Here is a 20,579-nt window from a genome sequence, read left to right as displayed (position 1 = left end):
GTTAACACTTTTTGTTTTAATACTTGCTTAGTTTCAGTTCCTGAATACTTGCCTACATAAGGAACGTTTGTCCAGCCACCTGTTGCCTCCTTAGAGGTCTATGTTACCTCCCAGGAGGCAGTGCTTCAGTTCAAGATTCCATGCATGTTGACACACCACAAGTCTCTCAAAATCTATGGGACATGGGAGAGACCCACAGTGTGTGCGCGCATACACAGTAAAACGATGATGCAGGAGTGGAGAAGGAGAACTTTGACTGCAAGGAAGACAATGCATGGACTAGTAAGTATGTTTTTGTTTTCTTTATACAGGGAGAATTATTAGGGTTTTGAAATTTTTGAAATTTGATTTTTTTTTTTGGCAGCAATTCTTTTTTTTTACATTCAGCTGTCAGCAGGGAACCCCGCTGACAGCTGATGACTCATCAGTTCTTAAGGACGCGGTGGCCGACTTCCTGGCCCACTACTTAGCAACCAGCTATATATAGTGCTTGTTTAAAAAGAGAAAAAAAAACACAGAATGCACGAAAACAAAAACACGGGTTTAAAAACGCAAAACGTGCCTGAAATCAACCGCATCAACCACAGCCTCATAAATGTAAACCTAAACTCACTCTGTCATGCTTACCGCCTGGGCCTAGGGCTTTCCGGGTGGTGAAGAGGATAGGGTGCATTTTGGTTCCTCTGTGGGAGATTTAATTTGTTCTCTCCCTGGTGGGGAGATCTTAAAGTGTTACTAAACCCAGGACCCTGCATTCACTCTATCTGGTCTCCCACAATACACAGAACATGGAAATGAAGTAGTTTTAGTAACTGCTAAAATACCTTTTTTAATCAGCAGTTAGAGCAGTCTTGTGACTTCTATCAGTGTCTGGTTACATCTTGTAAGAGGAGCTTTCATTCTACCCTGCTTTTCCTATAAGGCTGCAGGACCCCTGACCCTCTGTCTGGACACTGATGATTGCCCCTGTGCTGATCACATGCACTCTCCCAAGAAAAAAAAAAGAAAAACTCTCTAGAAATACACACCAAACTGAGCATGTGCAGTTTGCCCCCAAGGCTTCTTTTAGGAGATGGTTTGGGGACTGTGGAAGAAGGGAAGGATCACAGAAGACAGGATCAAACAGCCTTTTTACGCAATGTAGAGGATTAACCCAATAGGTTTCACAGAGTATAACAAACATGCTTTACTGCATACACAGACTAATTTTATTGTTGTGGGTTTAATAACACTTTAAGTAAACTTAATTATTTTAGGTATGTCTGTATGTCTTAATATCTACGTTACAACAACAACCACTATAGCACACAGTACAGTATCATTTCACAATCTCCACCGTCAATTGTGGAAACAGCAGTTCATCCCAAAGGCAGGAAAGAAGACTGTACTGGCGTTTGAGAGATCCTGCAGCTACCTTCAAAAAAGATCCAGGCTGATTGTTGCTGGCATAAAAAGTTAGAAAAGCAGGAGTGCGGGATCTCATTAAAAACTGGTATTTATTCATATTTTTGTAATAACTACCAGTTTTTAATGAGATTCCCCGCTCACTTTTCTATTTTAATGTCTACTTGTCTGCTTTTTTTTCCAGTCTGAGAAGTGATAAAATTCCTGGTTTGAGGAACTCTGGCTGGGTTTGTTTCAATATTTATAATAGGATTACTATTACTAAAGGTAGGCTACTGTAAAGAAGTTTAATGTTCTGAAGAGATCACTGACTATTTGCAAATTACAGGTTCAGAACCTGGTCAGGCGAATGGTTATTTGGGCCACTTTCTGAAGCCTAAACGCATGTTTAAAATCTGACTACACATTTGTGGGCTTCTCGGATTGCTAGGGTGGAGTTATAAGAAAAAAAAAGCAATGCTATAGCTAAAACCTCCCTGCAGCTGAGCTCCATTTAAAGCGGAGTTCCACCCAAAAGTGGAAGTTCCGGTTGTTCGCCTCCCCCCCCCCTCCAGTTCCACATTTGTCACCTTTCGGGGGGGGGGGACCTGTTTTTGACAGGTCCCCTTCCCCACTTCCGGGAGACAGAGCCGCGGCATTGTCTCTCGGGAAGTTTGGCCTTCCCCCGCCCCCAGGCCAATTAGAAAGCACAGCGCGCTTTACGCATGCGCAGTAGGGAACCGGCTGTGAAGCCAAAAGGCTTCACTGCTGGGTTCCCTTACCAGCAATGGCAGTGGTTGCACCCAAAAGCCGATCTGAAGATGGCTGCGGTGCCAACATCGCGGACTCCCTGCACAGGTAAGTGTCCATATATTAAAAGTCAGCGGCTGCAGTATTTGTAGCTGCTGACTTTTAATTTTTCGTAGGGTGGGCGCACCTCCGCTTTAAGCTCCAGTAACGGTCAGGGTTAGAGAACTCATCGAATAAATGGACAGCAGTATAGTATGAAAGCAAGGTGTTATCAATGATGGTGTCTTATATGCAGAAGATAAGGTGCCATAAGTATAATTAAAGTCTTCTGCCAGTGTGAGAAAGCCTTTGATCCCTTTCACACTGGGGTGGTGACTCCACCCACTTTGCCCTGCCCATGTATATGGTGGAGGTGGAGACTACACAGATCCACCTGATTCCTACACTCACCTAACTGACCACTGCCAGGAGTGCCCAGCAGTGTCCCCCCCCCCCCACACACTTACAGCCAGGAGTGCCTTTCATGTTCCCCCCTTGCTCCCCTCACAACCAGGAGTGCCCAGCAGGGTTCCCTCTTTCATCAATGTATGCCCATAAGAGTCACCCCCCCCTTACAACCATGAGTACCCACCATAGTCATCTCCCCATACATCTGCTTACATCCAGGAATGTCCAGCAGAATTCCCTCTTACAATCAGGGATGCCTGGCTGTATGTCTCCATATTACAATACACCGAGCGGTGTATCCTCAGCCAGCCAGCCGGTGTTGCCGTGGGTCAGATGTGGCTTGCAAGCCATAATTTGGAGACTCCTGATATAGGATATAGGTTGTACATTCTGCTCACTAGTAATTGGCTGAGAATAATATGATCTCAGTGTGCTGTACTAATTTCATCTCAGCAGTTGCTGGCGGAAAAAGCCAATGAGAAGAGACTTTCTGCTCAGTGTTGTTAAGTTTCCATGTACCCGTCATGTACAATGTATGTAGGTTTTTATTGGGGCCAGCAGACACCATGAGAGGTCCAATGAGATCACATGCTGGCTGGATTAGAGACTACTGGAAAAGTGTAGTTCAGTTTTTGGTGGATATGTTTCCAAGAGATTTTCCCTCCTCCTGCTGCATTGTCTTCAAGGGGTGGAGTTGGGAACTCAAAAGCAGAAATCTCACTATTGGAGTCTGCCAAGATGTGTCCTAAATTTGGCCTTTGGTTAAGTCCATTGGCATCCACCCAAAACTGAAACACCGGCTGCAGGACAAAGGGCCAGGATTGGCTGGCATGATGATGACAGGTGACTGTCAGAAACCTCCAATTTCTGGGATGTCTGCCATATAGTTGTTGCCTAGAGACTGCCTCCAGATTACAGGTGACTGCTAGAGACTGTTGCCAGGTTCAAGGAGAGTATTGAAGGCAGCTGCCAGGTTACAATAAACAGCCTAAAGACTGCTGCCAGGCTACAGCAGAGTATTGGAGACTGCTAAAACTTGCTGCCAAGTTACAGGAGACTGCTGACAGATCATAGGGGGAGTGAAAATGACTGTTGTCAAACTACAGTAGACTGACAACCAGATTTCATGACACTGCTAGTGTTTTACTCATCGGGTCCGAGGCTCTGCACTGCTTCTGACCACACGACCCTGCCAGTGCGAGTAACAATTTCTAACCCTGCCTCGGTGTCTCCTCCAGCCTCCACCTGTCACCAAGCCCGGAGCGCCCACTACTCTGAAGCTAGGAGGGAGATCGGCCTCTACCATATGGGGGGGGGTCAGATACCCAGTATACAAAGAGAGAAAGTGAATGGCAAATCTATGCTTGAAAGTGCCACATCCAGTATCTAAGACAAGAAAAGGAGTTCCCCTAAATGGACTTTTTAGGCAACTAATAGTGTTATACTAGAAATATACAAGAGTAATATAATAACAATAGATTGTATTTTATTAATAATTAAACATGATTAAAATAAAAATTAGCTGGTGAGGCTGGCAGCCAGGCGAAGTGGGAGACCAACAACAGCAACTACAAAGGTAAATGGGCAGGTCAACAAAGATGTACTTATATTGGTAGCCTTAAAAATTACAAGTGATATGCCTATTTGTCAATGTACATCAATAAACTTAAGAAGTTGGTGTGGCCAGTACTGTAATACAGATCTACCAATGGGTAAAAAAAATAAGATGAAAAAGAAGATCTGCTATATAGAGTAGGCATATTTCTTAGACATCAGGCCCCATGTGTCAGGATAGGCTTAAAAATACATTTTTAATATATTTTCAGTGACTGGAACCACTCAAAATAGATGAGGGAAAATATATATTTTTATATTATCATAATAATAATGGAAAGGACAAAGAAAATAAATTATATATCAAAAAGGGGACTTAATTTAAACCTGGATCCATCAATTGGAAGATAGTTACAGAATTGAATACAGGAGCGTATTGGGTATATCGCATAGGGTTTGGTTAATCCCAGAGAAAAATATCTTAAGAAAATCTACCCACTGATTTGTATGCGTTAAAAGCAGTGTTTAAAAGTAATGATAAATGATGTTTACCTTGGTTGTAAAGACTTTAGAGGAGCCAGCCGCACGTTCCGACATCCAGCAAGCAAGTACTAGATGTGGGAGTGCGCTGGTTGTGTATATATGGCAGCTGATCCCAAATCAGCTGGCGCAACTTAGTTGCAAACAGCTGATGTTGGGGAGGAGACTGCTGGGAGATCCTATGATAGCCCCCTGAACTGGGTGTGCATGGCGCGGCCACCACCGCGCATGCGTAAACGTCTGCGCGTCGGAGCAGCGTAACGCACACCCAGCCCACGACACAGTAAGCCTCACCGGCGGACTGCGCATGTCCACCGGAGTGGCAAGATTGAGGCTGTGGGCGATGATGTAAGACGTCCATCAGCCTCCAAGACGCCGCCTATGGTTAGATAACCAGGCGGCTTTGTGTGCCAGGCAATTCAGATGGTCGGCTGAAGCACAAGTTGAACATACAGGGAGAAGTCCCTAAGAGGGAAATGCAAACAAAATAAAATAAATACAATGAGAACAAATGTAATGTAAACATTGACATTATGTAAATAGTGAGACAGGGGTTTGAAATATGATACTTAGACAAATACCTGTGCCCAGATGCCATAAAGGAAAGGAAGCCCCACAAGCAACAATTAGTACAGATGGTTAGATACAAAAACAAGGACTATACAGGTGGAATGGTGTAATATAGGGGTTATGATGAACATAGCCAAATGTTTTGGCAAGTGAAGTCCTTTCAGGACTACATTAGAGACAATATCAATCCACTTGGACTCCGTCTCCAGATCTTTCCAACTTTGGACGACCTGGACAGTGAGTTTAAACAAAAATGGGAACAGATACTTCAAACGTGATCACGCAATCTAATGGAAACTTTGATAGATGAATATACCAAAAGATCCAAAGCCCTTGATATAGAGATCATCAGTCTATGTGGGAAATTACATAATTTCAACACACATAGATCCATGATAGCTAAAGAGACAAAATTAAAAATACATCTAGAAACCTTCAATAAAGAGATCCTTATCAAAAAAAGGTCACAAATTTATACAAGACAAAAATGCATTTGAGGCTGGTAAAGCCTACAAATGGAGCCAAAATAAATATAATAACAAAGGAAATCCTAACCGGGGACCACATCAAAACTCCAACCAAAAAACCCCCCACATCCCCCCTCCAATTCCTCAGAAATTAAAATCAACATCAGGCACTAAATGCCAACACTATGGTGATCAAGCACAAGACCAAAAAGCTTAAAAAACAAGTCTTAGAAAGCACACCCAAGCTCCCTCACTTGGTTCCTTCACTACCTGAAATATCTTTGAATCACCCTACACAACAATCACAAGACACTATACCTTCAATCACCATGGCACCTTCCAATTCACTTGAATTGTGTTCTAATGATCCGTCTTTTTTAGATCGAATTCTAGCAGACGTCAAGCCAACACCACCAAACCTCAATACGTACACACAAATAACACTCTAAATCCCACAAGGACCCCCAATACAAACTAATACTGACTTGAGTATAATTAATCTTTATATACTCTTTCTGAAGAAGAGGTTTCAGTTTTGAAAAAGGGATTGAATTCCTGTCCGAGTCAAAATTTAGATAAATTTGAGATATACAAAGACCTCCAATTGTTTATCCGTAAATTAATCCTTAAAAAAAACTGTACCACAGACAACAAGGAAACGCAGAGAACAAAGCTTTGGATCAGCTGATCGCTCTCCTCGAAGAGAGCGACAGAGCAGACCTTATTGATTCTGTTGACTTATCTCAAATTTTACAGTCCATTGAAGAACAGGATTATTACACTAAAACCAATCCATCTAAATCAATACTAAAGAAAAAAAATCAGATTTTTGTCTACCTCACAGCACTAACCCAAATGCGGCGGCATTTTTAAAGCTAGTAAACAACGATCAGGAGAAATTAAAGGTTAAGGCCAAGGGTCCCACAAATTTAAAGAGGAAGTAAATTCTCCCACTCTGATGCTTGTTTTCATTTAGTCCATTATAATAAGTAATTATCAAACTATAGGCACTGTAATCCAGCCCAAATCACATATTACTTACCGTTTAAAGAAACTTTAAAAAACTTGTTTCCAGGGGTTAGGCAGCGCCATCTTAAGTATTGTTTTCTGAGTCCACAGTGGAGTGTATTTCCACTCTTACATTGAGCACTTCCTGTACTGTTAACCAAGCCTCCTTCTCAATCCAACCTTTCTATGGCAACCCTGCTTCCCTGATAATAGCTGACTTGTTTTATTTCATAGTATTTACTTGTGCCAATAATCTAGTGTTTGCCTGTGTCAGTCTTATCAGCTTCAGCTGATAAGGCTGCAGTAATGCTGTCCGATGCCCTGGGTTTACATTCCATGTGATGTCACATGGTCACATGGGGTATAGGAGGAAGCTCTGAGTGATTATGAAGTCTCCTGAGATTGCAGTGGTGTGCCGAAGGAAGTCCTGATAATAGATAGATAAGTACACAGAGTGTGCCATAAATCAGGGGGGATCTGGGCATGCTCAGTGACGTCATTCTAAAGAACATAAAGGATTATAACAATACTAAGCAGGTAAGGAGATATCTACAAGCAGTGTTCATTAGGGTTTTTTAATGCCGATTTACATGGGACAAAGTTGTAGGGGAGGATTTACAACCACTTTAAGTAGGAAAGAGTTGGGTGCACTTAACTCACTTGCCGATAATAAGCAAATTACTATAAAACCTTCAGATAAAGGCGGAAATGTTGTTCTTCTCAACAACGAAGACTACATCAACACATGCAAAAGAATTCTTAACAACCATGACTGGTACCGCCGAATTCCAGCAGACATTATTGAAAAATATAACGAAAAATTCTACACATTAGTAGACACCGCCTTTCTGAACAATATAATCAGCAAACAAACATGGAGCTTTATCAGAAATAACTTTCCGAAGGTTCCAACATTTTATATACTCCCTAAAATTCATAAAAACTCCATAAATCCTCCAGGAAGGCCCATCATTTCGGGAATTGGCTCAATCAGTGACAATGCAAGCAAATTAGTGAATGAATTTTTAAGACCATATGTAACATCATTACCATCCTATGTAAGAGACACCTTCCACCTCCTGCAGATAATTGATGAATTAAACATTCCCAATTATGCTCTCCTAGTCACAATAGATCTAGAAACATTATACAGTTCCATCCCACATGAGGCACACTGCATTGCACACTGGGGCGGGGGGCGGCGTCGGCGGTAAAACGCCGCTATTATTAGCGGCGTTTTACCGTCAGTATGCGGCCGATAGCGGGGCGGTTTTACCCCCCGCTAGCGGCCGAGAAAGGGTTAAATACCACCGCAAAGCGCCTCTGCAGAGGCGCTTTGCCGGCGGTATAGCCGCGCCGTCCCATTGATTTCAATGGGCAGGAGCGGTAAGGGAGCGGTATACACACCGCTCCTTCACCGCTCCAAAGATGCTGCTGGCAGGACTTTTTTTACCGTCCTGCCAGCGCATCGCTCCAGTGTGCAAGCCCTCGGGGCTTGCACACTGGAATGAAAGCAGCGGCACTTTCGGGGCGGTTTGCAGGCGCTATTATTAGCGCAATAGCGTCTGCAAACCGCCCCAGTGTGCAAGGGCTCTTAGGCACGTCCTGCAACAAAATACTGCCGCAGACCCTGTTTATAATGAATTCATTCTGTCACTGCTGGAGTATGTCCTCGGACACAATGTTTTTAACTTCAACGGCTCCCACTATCTCCAGGTGCAGGGGGTTGCGATGGGGACATGTTGTGCCCCATCGTACACCAACCTGTACCTGGGGGAGTGGGAGAAGAAGTTTCTGGCTGATGAGAATCTGGCCATCTATACTGATCACATCCTTGGATGGTCTCATTACATCGACGATATCTGCTGGCAGGACTTTTTTTACCGTCCTGCCAGCGCATCGCTCCAGTGTGCAAGCCCTCGGGGCTTGCACACTGGAATGAAAGCAGCGGCACTTTCGGGGCGGTTTGCAGGCGCTATTATTAGCGCAATAGCGTCTGCAAACCGCCCCAGTGTGCAAGGGCTCTTAGGCACGTCCTGCAACAAAATACTGCCGCAGACCCTGTTTATAATGAATTCATTCTGTCACTGCTGGAGTATGTCCTCGGACACAATGTTTTTAACTTCAACGGCTCCCACTATCTCCAGGTGCAGGGGGTTGCGATGGGGACATGTTGTGCCCCATCGTACACCAACCTGTACCTGGGGGAGTGGGAGAAGAAGTTTCTGGCTGATGAGAATCTGGCCATCTATACTGATCACATCCTTGGATGGTATCATTACATCGACGATATCTTGATTATCTGGGATGGGTCCCAGGACATGCTCCAGCAGTGCCTCCTAAGAATTAACAAAAACGATTTTAATCTAAGCTTTACCATGTCTTATGACAAAAACTGTATAACCTTTCTAAACGTGGAAATCTATAGGGGAAAATAAGGCAATTTGTGAAGCAAATTATACAGAAAGGTTACAGCAGGGAATACTATACTCCACGCTACAAGCTTCCACCCACAACCCCTTATTGACTTGATTCCTTACTCTCAATATTTAAGAATAAAACTAAACTGCACCAATGAGGAAACCTTTATAAAAGCGGCCAACCTACGTGATAGACTTCTTGCAAGAGGCTATTCACATGCCTTTTTAAAAAGATCTTATAAGCAAGCTTTGATGAAATCTAGAAATGACCTACTATATACTACTAAGTCAAGAGAGAATACCAACAAGTTAAGGATCATTACTAGATTTAACCAATATCAAGTCAAAAAAATTATTGAAAAATATTGGCATATGCTGACATTAGATCCATCCTTGGGACAATTTGTCCCGGAAAAACCTCTTTTCACCTTTAGAAGAGCCACTTCCATCCATGATAAGATTGTCAGTAGTGAGTTTAAGAATGAGTCAATCAGAACGCACTGCAAATATAAAGGCACATTCATGTGCGGTACCATCAACTACTGTAGATATATGCTTACACAGAAAAATCCCACTCTCCCTAATGGAAAAAATCTTTTATCCAAAACATTTTGCGAACTGCAGGACCCATGGAGTTGTCTACATGCTGCAATGCAGCTGTAGCTGCTTTTACATTGGGAAGACCAAATTAGAATTCTGGAGAAGGGCCTATAGGCATATCCACAGTATGCAGATATGCAATCCTGACCTCCCCCTTGGACTCCATGTATCCCTGGTCCATGGCGGTATCTTCCCCAATATTAAATTTTTGATTCTAGATTGGATACATCCTAACCCCGAGGGGGTAACTGGAATAGAACCCCCCTCAGGGTTAGGATGTATCCAATCTAGAATCAAATTCCATCCTCCAGATGGAATTAAGATGGATTTATCAGCTGAATGCATCAATGCCTCTAGGCCTCAACAAGGCCATATGTGCTTTAAACCATTCCTTGAGGGTTTTGCCTCTGGAGGAATGGAAAAATAAATCTTTATACCCAGCGTACTTTCTCATTAATACTATCCTGAGATATATGTTTTCCTATTGTTTCTTAATAGGAACAAGTACCCCCATGATCCCTCTTTTTACACATATTCTATCATCTTTTACTCAGATGATATATGTGCCTATGCAGGTATGAACGCATAGATATGTATACTTGTAGATGCATTCACCAAGATAACTAATGCTTTGTTTCTCTTTATGAATATATCTGAGGCTTTAATATTACAATGGTACTGTATTCTGTTTGTTGTCAACATCATGTAATCATTTGTCTGTATTTTTGGATATGTTCACCATAACCCCTATATTATTACACCATTCCACCTGTATATTCTTTGTTTTTGTATCTAACCATCTGTACTAATTGTTGCTTGTGGGGTTTCCTTTCCTATATGGCATCTGGGCACAGTTATTTGTCTAAATATCATATTTAAAACCCCTGTCTCACTATTTACATAATGTCAATGTTTACATTTACATTTATTCTCATTGTATTTATTTTATTTTCTTTGCATTTCCCTCTTAGGGACTTCTCCTTGCATGTTCTCCTCGTGCTTCAGCTGACCATCTGAATTGCACAAAGCCGCCTGGTTATCTAACCATAGGCGGCGTCTTGGAGGCTGATGGACGTCTTACATCATCGCCCACGGCCTCCATCTTGCCACTCCGGTGAGGCTTACTGTGTCGGTGGGCTGGGTGTGTGTGACGCTGCTTCGAGGCGCAGACGCGGTGGGAGCCACACCGCGCACACCCAGTTCAGGGGGCTATCATAGGATCTCCCGGCAGTCTCCTCCCCAACATCAGCTGTTTGCAACTAAGTTGCGCAAGCTGATTTGGGATCAGCTGCCATATATACACAACCAGCGCACTCCCACATCTAGTACTTGCTTGCTGGATGTTGGGACGTGCGGCTGGCTCTTCTAAAGTCTTTACAACCAAGGTAAACGTCATTTATCATTACTTTTAAACACTGCTTTTAAACACATACAAATCAGTGGGTAGATTTTCTTAAGATATTTTTCTCTGGGATTAACCAAACCCTATGTGATATACCCAATACGCTCCTGTATTCAATTCTGAAACCATCTTCCAATTGATGGATCCAGGTTTAAATTTGAAATATTATTTATTTTCTTTTTTCTTTCCATTATTATTATTATAATATAAAAATATATATTTTCCCTCATCTATTTTGAGTGGCTCCAGTCAATTAAAATATATTAAAAATGTATTTTTAAGCCTATCCTGACACATGGGGCCTGATGTCTAAGAAACATGCCTACTCTATATAGGAGATCCCCTTTTTTCATCTTATTTTTTACCCATTGCTAGATCTGTATTACAGTACTGGTCACACCAACTTCTTAAGTTTAATTGATGTACATTGACAAATATGCATATCACTTGTAATTTTTAAAGCTACCAAAATAAATACATCTTTGTTGACCTGCCCATTTACCTTTGTAGTTGCTATTGTTGGTTTCCCACTTCGCCTGGCTGCCAGCCTCACCAGCACATTTCTAAGATCAGTAGGTATTTCCATTCAGTCCTTTATCCACTTGAGCCCCGGACCATTATGCTGCCTAAGGACCAGAGGTCTTTTTCCAATTTGGCACTGCGTCGCTTTAACTGCTAATTGCGCGGTCATGCAATGCTGTACCCAAACTAAATTTGCGTCCTTTTCTTCCAACAAATAGAGCTTTCTTTTGATGGTATTTGATCACCTCTGCAGTTTTTATTTTTTGCGCTATAAACGGAAAAAGACTGAAAATTTTGAAAAAAAATGATATTTTCTACTTTTTGTTATAAAAAAAATCCAATAAACTAAATTTTAGTCATACATTTAGGCCAAAATGTATTTGGCCACATGTCTTTGGTAAAAAAAATGTCAATAAGCATATATTTATTGGTTTGCGCAAAAAGTTATAGCGTCTACAAACTAGGGTACATTTTCTGTAATTTACACAGCTTTTAGTTTATGACTGCCTATGTCATTTCTTGAGGTGCTAAAATGGCAGGGCAGTACAAACCCCCCCCCAAATGACCCCATTTTGGAAAGTAGACACCCCAAGGAAATGGCTGAGAGGCATGTTGAACCCATTGAATATTTATTTTTTTTGTCCCAAGTGATTGAATAATGACAAAAAAAAAAAAAAAAAAATATTTACAAAAAGTTGTTACTAAATGATATATTGCTCACACAGGCCATGGGCCTATGTGGAATTGCACCCCAAAATACATTCAGCTGCTTCTCCTGAGTATGGGGATACCACATGTGTGGGACTTTTTGGGAGCTTAGCCGCGTACGGGGCCCCGAAAACCAAGCACCGCCTTCAGGATTTCTAAGGGTGTAAATTTTTGATTTCACTCTTCACTGCCTATCGCAGTTTCGGAGGCCATGGAATGCCCAGGTGGCACAAAACCCCCCCAAATGACCCCATTTTGGAAAGTAGACACCCCAAGCTATTTGCTGAGAGGCATATTGAGTCCATGGAATATTTTATATTTTGACACAAGTTGCGGGAAAGTGACACTTTTTTTTTTTTTTTTTTTGCACAAAGTTGTCACTAAATGATATATTGCTCACACAGGCCATGGGCATATGTGGAATTGCACCCCAAAATACATTTAGCTGCTTCTCCTGAGTATGGGGATACCACATGTGTGGGACTTTTTGGGAGCTTAGCCGCGTACGGGGCCCCGAAAACCAAGCACCGCCTTCAGGATTTCTAAGGGTGAAAATTTTTGATTTCACTCTTCACTGCCTATCACAGTTTCGGAGGCCATGGAATGCCCAGGTGGCACAAAACACCCCCCAAATGACCCCATTTTGGAAAGTAGACACCCCAAGCTATTTGCTGAGAGGCATGGTGAGTATTTTGCAGCTCTCATTTGTTTTTGAAAATGAAGAAAGACAAGAAAAAACTTTTTTTTTTTCTTTTTTCAATTTTCAAAACTTTGTGACAAAAAGTGAGGTCTGCAAAATACTCACTATACCTCTCACCAAATAGCTTGGGGTGTCTACTTTCCAAAATAGGGTCATTTGGGGGGGTTTTGTGCCACCTGGGCTTTCCATGGCCTCCGAAACTGTGATAGGCAGTGAAGAGTGAAATCAAAAATTCACGCCCTTAGAAAGCCTGAAGGCGGTGCTTGGTTTTCGGGGTCCCATACGCGGCTAGGCTCCCAAAAAGTCTCACACATGTGGTATCCCCGTACTCAGGAGAAGCAGCAGAATGTATTTTGGGGTGTAATTTCACATATTCCCATGGCATGTTTGAGCAATATATCATTTAGTGACAACTTTGTGCAAAAAAAAAAAAAAAAAAATTTGTCTCTTTCCCGCAACTTGTGTCGCAATATAAAATATTCCATGGACTCGACATGCCTCTCAGCAAATAGCTTGGGGTGTCTACTTTCCAAAATGGGGTCATTTGGGGGGGTTTTGAACTGTCCTGGCATTTTATGCACAACATTTAGAAGCTTATGTCACACATCACCAACTCTTCTAACCACTTGAAGACAAAGCCCTTTCTGACACTTTTTGTTTACATGAAAAAGTTATTTTTTTTTTGCAAAAAAATTACTTTGAACCCCCAAACATTATATATTTTTTTAAAGCAAATGCCCTACAGATTAAAATGGTGGGGGTTTCATTTTTTTTTTTCACACAGTATTTGCGCAGCGATTTTTCAAACGCATTTTTTGGGGAAAAAACACACTTTTTTAAATTTTAATGCACTAAAACACACTATATTGCCCAAATGTTTGATGAAATAAAAAAGATGATCTTAGGCCGAGTACATGGATACCAAACATGACATGCTTTAAAATTGCGCACAAACGTGCAGTGGCAACAAAATAAATACATTTTTAAAAGCCTTTAAAAGCCTTTACAGGTTACCACTTTAGATTTACAGAGGAGGTCTACTGCAAAAATTACTGCCCTCGATCTGACCTTCGCGGCGATACCTCACATGCATGGTGCAATTGCTGTTTACGTTTGACGACAGACCGCCGCTTGCGTTCGCCTTAGCGCGAGAGCAGGGGGCGACAGGGGTGCTTTTTTTTTTTTTTTTTTTTTTTCTTCTTTATTATTTTTTTGCTTTTTTATCTTATTTTTAAACTGTTCCTTTCATTTTTTTTTTTTTTTTTTTTTAATCATTTTTATTGTTATCTCGGGGAATGTAAATATCCCCTATGATAGCAATAGGTAGTGACAGGTACTCTTTTTTGAAAAAATTGGGGTCTATTAGACCCTAAATCTCTCCTCTGCCCTCAAAGCATCTGATGACACCAAGATCGGTGTGATAAAATGCTTCCCCAATTTCCCAATGGCGCTATTTACATCTGGCGAAATCTAAGTCATAAAATGCTCGTAGCTTCCGGTTTCTTAGGCCATAGAGATGTTTGGAGCCACTCTGGTCTCTGATCAGCTCTATGGTCAGCTGGCTGAATCACCGGCTGCATTCTCAGGTTCCCTGTTGAGACAGGAGAGCCAGAGAAAAACACGGAAGACGGTGGGGGGGGCATTCCCTCCCACGGCTTGTAAAAGCAGTCTAGAGGCTAATTAGCCGCTAGGATTGCTTTTACATGAAAGCCGACCGCTGGCTGAAAAGAATGATACCAAGATGATACCTAAACCTGCAGGCATCATTCTGGTATAACCATTCAAAGTCGTGAATGGCGTACCTGAAGACAAAAAAATGGTTAACAATAAAGCACAGTAAACGGTAAAGTATAAAAAATTGCATACCTGAAAAGCAAACATGATAAAACATAATAACAATAAAACATTGCAGAATAGAATACAGTAAAAAAGAGCAGAACAAGAGAGAGAGAATAGAGAGAGAGAGAACAATAAAACGACAACTATTTTTTTTTATTTTATATATTTTTTTTTTTTTTTTTTTTTTTACACTTTTTTTGTAACTAACTTTTATAACGGTAACCGGTTCCAGGTTCGGGTCTCTCAAAATGCGATGGCATCTTGGGAGACCCTGTGAAAGTGTGCCTAGTCTGTGCAATGCTGTACCGTACGCTAATACTCAACTAATGAATGGTAGCGTTCAAAACATTCACCAATGCAAAGACCAGGATTGTCAGGACAGGAGGGACAATAATAGCAGGTGTCACGCCTATATCCGCACTTGCTGCAGACACGACATCTTTTTTTGGGGGTTCGTTGGGTAGGGGTACTCGAGAGGACATAAAGAAAATGCCTCTCATGCAGCCGACTGCATTTGGTTGGGGATGTGAATGGGGGAAGTACGGGCGCTGCAGAAGTGGTGGGTCCCCAATTAGGATTGGCGAATGCAGCAGGAAGGGCACTATGGGCACGATGGGCCTGTGTTTGTCTTTTTGGTGGCAGAGGGACACTACTTGTGCTTGCCACCTCACCAGCTTGAACTGCACTTATGGAACTCGCCACGTCACCAAGTGTTACTGCAGTGCTAGTTTGACTACGACCAGGGTGTACTAGGCCGCTGGCGCTTGCCAGTTCAATAAAAAGCTACCAAAAAAACTGTTAGCGATCGCAGGGATCAGGCCTGACTCTGCGAACACTGCAGTTATGCGTTTAGTGTTTTGTAAGTGACAGTGATCGATCGATACTGCACTTGGGTGGGCTGGGCCGGGCGGAGGGGCAAAATGCAGGTGCTAGCAGGTATCTGGGCTGATCCCGCTAACACTGTGTTTTTGGGAACCCTAAACTGCTGGGGACGCTAGTATAGATCTGATCGGATCAGATATTGATCCGTTCAGATACTATACCACTAAGGGAGGTGTACGGTGCGTGCGTGGGTGTTAGCGGTACTGGCGCTAATCTGACGCTGCTTGGGGCTGGTGCTTGCCAGTTCACCAAAGTACTACCAAAAAAACTGTTAGCGATCGCAGGGATCAGGCCTGACTCTGCGAACGCTGCAGTTATGCATTTAGTGTTTTGTAAGTGTCAGTGATCGATCGATACTGCACTTGGGTGGGCTGGGCTGGGCCGGGCGGAGGGGCAAAACGCAGGTGCTAGCAGGTATCTGGGCTGATCCCGCTAACACTGTGTTTTTGGGAACCCTAAACTGCTGGAGACGCTAGTATAGATCTGATCGGATCAGATATTGATCCGATCAGATACTATACCACTAAGGGAGGCGTATGCTGCGTGCGTGGGTGTTAGCGGTACTGGCGCTAATCTGACGCTGCCTGGGGCGACGCATATCACCGCCGGGCGATCAGGGGGCTAAACCTTTATTCGGTAATAAACGGCGGGTGCCCTGACACTAAAAAAAATAAACAAACTAACCAGCGTCACCCGTAACACTTATACGGTGATCAGTGGTGAAAGGGTTAACTAGGGGGCCATCAAGGGGTTAAAACATTTATTAGGTAGTATATGGGGGTCCCTGTCGCTATAAAACGCTGACGGCGAACCTAAATATTTAGGTCCCTAACTAGCGTCACCAGCGACACTAATACAGCGATCAGAAAAATGATCGCTTAGCGACACTGGTGACGGGGGGTGATCAAGGGGTTAAAACTTTATTAGGGGGGGTTAGGGGGGTATCCTAGACCTACAGGGGGCTAATATTCACTGTCCCAACACTGTAACTGTCACAAACTGACACCAATGCAGTAATCAGAAAAAAAAAAAACTGCTGGTGTCAGTTTGTGACAGGGAAGGGGGGGGGGTGATTGGGGGGGATCGGGGGGGGGGATCGGGGTGTTTTGTGTGCCTGGCATGTTCTACTGTGTTGTGTAGTGTTGGTGCACTCACAGTGAAGTCTTCTCTCCTCGTCGCTGCAACGGAATACCGAGCCGAGGAGAGATGACATCATTTCCTTTGCTGCTGTTTAGCATACAGCAGCAAAGGAAGTGATCTGATTGGCCGGCGGCGATCACAAGGGGGGGCCACGAACGGATGGCCTCCCCCTCACCTCTGATCGCCGCTGGACAAAAGACGACCGCCTCGGGCACCGGGGGGGGGGTCCGATTGGACCCCCCACCCGCGGAAGGCAAATCACGTATATGTACGTGATTTTGCCTGTCCGTGCCACCTTGCCGACGTAAATCGGCGTGAGGCGGTCGTCAAGTGGTTATACATGTTTTGAGCAGTAAATACTATGAGCTTGATACCTCTTACCTTGAGTTACAATCTAGTACATCTTTTTCACTTCTAGGGATTTCCATTTCTAGCCCCAGTATAATTCTTCTGGGCGTCCTGCTGCCTTGGAATGTAGGAAGACGCCCACCCTCTGGAGGACAGTAACATCGAGTAGCTTTCCAGACCTCTCTGATGCCCTTTTGCCTTGAGATAGCACCCCCACCAGCACAATTATATCATGCTGTTTATCTACACTTTTATATGCGGTACAATGAAATATTGAAAATTATCTCATCATTCAACTCTATGTAAGTGAATTACTTTAACAGTCTAGCATCTATGTATTTCATGTTGGTAAATGCGCCACTCAAAGATACTGAATCTATATTTTAATCATGCTTTAGATGAATTCCTCCTTCCTTTGCACCCCTGAAGAAGGACCATACGGTATCCCGAAACACGTTGGGTGTAAGGAGGTCTCTTCATATAACCTCTTTGTTAGGGTGACAGTAACAAACTGTGTTTAGATGAATCGATGTTTCATTTTAATTATGTTTATTAATAAAATAAAATCTATTGTTATTATATTACTCTTGTATATTTCTATTATAAACACTATTAGTTGCCTAAAAAGTCAATTTAGGGGAACTCCTTTTCTTGTCACATGACCCAGTATAGGAATCATGTATGGGCTGGGCAGAAAGGCATTGCTGGATGTACTAGGACAGTCCAGACAACAATATTCAGAGACTAGTGAGGTCACTGATCATAGAGGCAGGGGATGTTTGCTTCCGTTGGCACACAGTCCTCCACCACTGCGCCTCTGACCCTACGTATGGACAGAGCGTCTGCCTATTGAGTTAGTTACATGATGAAGAGGAGAGTAAGAACACCAGCGGCCGGGCGCCCTAGGAGGCAGTGTGCCCTAGGAGGCTGTCTAGATTGCCTAGTGGTAGCGCCGGCCCTGGATAAAACTGGTGCATATGAGAATAATCGAGCACAGAGAGCCTATACTGGGTAGGAAAAATGAAGGTTTTATTTGTAAAATTTTCTAACCCAGCAATTGGTATGAGGGTTATCAGGGTACCCTAGGTTGGGTAGTGATGTTTAACTGTTAAAAATGTATAAGACTGTCCACAGAGTTCTCCACAGATCCATAAGGGAGAAATCTGGTCAGTATTTCAAGTGCTGAAACAAGTCTTTCATCAGGCCCTATTTAAGCATCCACACACAATGCCAGGGTGGATAAGAATCAATGATTAAATTTAAAAAAAATCAAAAATCAGGATTTTTTTTTATTTAAATCAGATTTTTTTTTTTTAATTCAAATTGGATATTTTAGATTTTTTTCAAATGTATTTTAATAAAATGCTTTAGAAGTAAAAATCTATCTAAAGATAGTTTTTTATTTAAGATGCAATAATAATTTAGTTTATTCGGCATGAAATGGAGCTTAGTTATGTAGCATGAGGCTGTATATTCTGCAATATGTACATTTTTGGTAAACTCATTCAATGAATCCAAGCTCTGTAAGCTGAGCCAAGCTCTGTAAGCTGAGATAACATGCACTGCATTCGTGCATTCACACAATTTCACAGTAACCATGAGATAAAACAAAGTTCAGGAATATTCCTTTATCAGATTGTTTTGCAAATCTGTGTACACCGCAAACTGTATGATTGAATCTGTTCTGATATTGTTGTTATTGTACTGTTTTACTAACCTGACGGCTTATTATTCTAAATAGGACAACTTAATTTTGTTTGCAAATATTAAAGATTCTACCTACCAGCAAGAATGAGTCCTTGCATTTAAAGAGCACCTGTCATTTCAGATCCATCATGGCAGTGCCTGTTAGTGGGCATCCACTCACCTGCTGCCGCCATGTCCATCACCTTGTTGTGTCACTGCCGCATCACCAACTGTTCCATTAAAGTGAATGGTACTGTCAGTGAGTCAACAGCGGGTCAGAGGAGGAGGCGCTGCGAGACAGGGATGACAGTTGCTCTTTAAAAATTAGGATTTAAACCGAGTTTTTTAGTATATGTTACACCAGTGTATACATTCATTAAGCACATTTCTTATGTAAAATATAAAACATTTTTCTTTCCTAGAGATCCTGACAATAACGGCACTTCCTGTTGCAGGCTTACATCTCCTAAACTGGGTACGAAAAAAAAACAGGGGGGGAGGTTGGGGTAGCAGATGTCTGTTTCTTGTGCAATTTCAAGGATCACATCCACTGCGAGCTGATGTGGGTTCAGCTGTGATTCCAATGTGGTTAATATTCTATTTGGATATATTCTCTCTTTTGAAACACTGCACAAACTTGTACAAATCACACTGGAATCGCCTTATTTATGAACAAATATGCATTTTGCATGCAGTTTCCAGTTGACTATATGGAGCTCAAAATCAGACCACACCACTCCAAACATGCACAGGACACTTATTGTATCACGTAACGCATGGCATTCCGACTGCATATATGTGAGCGGCCTTCAAAGAAAATCATTTTATTTCACTTATGCGATTCCATGCATTTTGGAACACATCCAAAATCGCATTAGAGTGAACCAAGGCTGAGCTGCATTGTCAGCCTGCCTTGTGTGCTTCTTTGGTTGGCCACTGATTGGCCATCAGATAAGCCGCCCCAACAGTACAGTGTAGATGCCATTTAATATAGTACAGGAACACCTCCCTCTTATGTGATGGAGATGAGTAGAGGGGAATGCTCCTTATACTTCACAACACCGCCTCCCCTTCCCTATTTTATTGACAAAAAAATTAGAAGGGGGAGGTGTCAGGGGTTCTGTAGTTCAGAAGGGGAAAATGCAGACAGGGCTAACAACACTGCTTGGGATTTCAATGTAGCAGAAGCAGTATTGCCAGCTCCCTATAGGAGGACAGGAGGGCACATAACTTCAGACAGGTTTAACAAACTTACACATGACAACCGTTCCCCCCTCCCGCTGACCTGCAGTGCGGCAATCTCTCGTTCTGAGCCTCGGTATAGCTGTCTCATGGCTCTGGGGCTTAGAAATCTCTGGAGCTTAATTCTAATTGGTCACATGGGTGGCACGGACCAACCAAAACCCGCGTAGCCCGTCCTCTCAGCAGGGAAGAAGAAGAGTGAACGCTGAGGGGATTTCTAGGCCCTGGAGCCGTGAGGTGGCTATACTGGGGCTCAGAATGGGAGATCGCCGTGCTGCAGAACAGCAGGACTGGGGGGTAAGGAGGGGGTCCTGTGTAAGTTCACCTTATAAATTTTTCTGTAAAGGTGAACTTACACTTTAAAGAGAAGC

General features: G+C 42.7%; 1 protein-coding gene across 2 annotated transcripts in view; it reads right to left on the bottom strand.

The window, feature by feature from the left end:
• JADE2 (jade family PHD finger 2) overlaps positions 1–20,579 on the bottom strand; it is a 1,082,209-nt gene that overhangs the window by 860,483 nt on the left and 201,147 nt on the right. The window lies entirely within an intron of this gene.

Source organism: Aquarana catesbeiana, linkage group LG03 (assembly GCF_042186555.1).
Source record: "Aquarana catesbeiana isolate 2022-GZ linkage group LG03, ASM4218655v1, whole genome shotgun sequence".
NCBI lineage: Eukaryota > Metazoa > Chordata > Amphibia > Anura > Ranidae > Aquarana > Aquarana catesbeiana.
This window is presented reverse-complemented; position numbering and strand designations above follow the sequence as displayed.